Source organism: Nannospalax galili, unplaced genomic scaffold (assembly GCF_000622305.1).
Source record: "Nannospalax galili isolate Female #2095 unplaced genomic scaffold, S.galili_v1.0 scaffold2673, whole genome shotgun sequence".
Taxonomy (NCBI): Eukaryota; Metazoa; Chordata; class Mammalia; order Rodentia; family Spalacidae; genus Nannospalax; species Nannospalax galili.
Window position 1 is genome coordinate 38,158 of NW_008333283.1, and position 1,853 is coordinate 40,010.

General features: G+C 45.7%; 1 non-coding gene across 1 annotated transcript in view; it reads right to left on the bottom strand.

Annotated features, from left to right (window-relative positions):
* Window positions 1-547: 547 nt before the first annotated feature.
* LOC103729855 overlaps window positions 548-1,853 on the bottom strand; it is a 19,216-nt gene continuing 17,910 nt past the window's right edge. Inside the window, exon 3 of the transcript XR_003848699.1 lies at window positions 548-623. This is a non-coding gene — a transcript (uncharacterized LOC103729855). The remainder of the gene's footprint in view (window positions 624-1,853) is intronic.

Here is a 1,853-nt window from a genome sequence, read left to right on the forward strand (position 1 = left end):
TCTCCCAGCTGTTGACAGATAGCTAAGATCTTATGGGCAATGTGACAGAGTTAAATTCTAGGCACTTTTCAGTAAAAGTACAAACTGTAAGAGATAAGCAACAAAACACATTTATTGGTAGCTGGCTCCCTGAAAGGATTCTTACCTCCTAAATCAGAGGCCAAGTGCATAAGAGGTACCACCCTTTGAACACTAGGTACTTTTTTCTCCCCTGTCTGAAAACTGAAGGAAGGAAAGACGGATGGACGGCTCTCCCTAGCTGATACTGTAGAAGAAGGAAAGATGGACAGACGGCTCTCCCTAGCTGATACTGTAGACTCATTACTGAAAACTCATTTTCTGTGCAAAATAAAAACCATGATTTAAGAGTAACATGAAGGACACTTTTTCTTTCCTAAAAGTTTTCTGGGGGAAATTACAGCAATCAATAGCCTCCCAGAAGCATGGCTCCCAACACCCTGTGAGCTGTGGATGGAAAGAGTGGGCATGCACCACAGGCTAGCGGGTGAAGTACTGAAAAGGGGAAGTACTCGAGCTTACCCTTGGCTGCCAGTTCTCATACTGCTTCTGTAAGTTCGCACCAATGGTTTCCAGAGCTTTCTGAGGACCCATAGACAAAGGATCTGTGGAAGCAACAGCAAGAGAAAGCTTAGTATGCGTGCAGCTCCTCCGCTGGGATGCTCTGCAGGGAGCACCTTCTTTCACAAGGCAAAGTCACAAAGATACAGCCAGGCCTCGGTTTTATCTGCGCCTAACCAAAGCAAGGAAGTGATGATGTACCCCAACAGGCTCCCAAGCCCACGAGCACTGCTCCCTACCACGTCCCTTCACAGCGGCCGCTTTTCTCTCTCCCACTTGTGTGTGCAGCATCTGCCATTCTCCCCAACTCTCCTCTGCTCTTGTGCAGCTCAGGCTGTCAGAAAAGGCCTAGGCTGTGCTTCTACCAGGAGACTGTGCACATGGGACCCTGTAGAAAACACTAAGTTCCTTGTTAAACCTACAGCCCTCCTGAGTGCAGGGCAGGGGAAGAAAGAGGGCAGAGGGGCAAGACAACACATTACAGTTTTCACCCACATTGTAATCTCTCTCTCTCTCTCTCCTCTCTCTCTCTCTCTCTCTCTCTCTCTCTCTCTCTCTACACACACACACACACACACACACACACACACACACACAATTTTTACAAACATATGGAGATGGCCCTGGTTTGCTGCTTATTTAGAGTCATTTCTATGCTAATAGTCCTAAGCCTGCAGTGCTCTCACCTGCCTGATCTCAGGATCCCTTTCCAGTCCTTAAACATCTGAAGATCCAAAGAGCTTGTGTCTGATGTATACCGTATCAGAATGAGAGCCAGGCAGGAGGATCACAAGTTCAAGGCCAGCCTGGGTTACCAAAAGAGTGAGAGCAGGAGCGGAGGAAATATTTAATTCTGATAAGAGAAAAACTCTAATATATTTTTATTCATTTGTTTAAAATATGATAAACCCACTGTTTTAATATGAATATTTATGATGAAAAATAATTATAATCTCTCCAAAAATTTAGTGAGAGGGGCTAGGGATAGAGTTGTAGAATGCTTGCTGAGCATGCACTAAACTTTGGATTCACTCCCCAACACCACATAAACCAGGCACAGTGGTAAATGCTTGGATTCTAGCACTCAGGAGGCAGAAACAGGAGGACCAGAAATTCAAGATCATCCTCAGCAATATACTGAGTTCCAGGCCAGCCTGGGCTAGAGATCCTCTCAGAAAAAAAAAAAAAAAAAAAAAAACTGGGGCTGGAGAGATGGCTCAGGGGTTAAGAGCACTGACTGCTCTTGCAGAGGACCGGGTTCAATTCCCAGTACC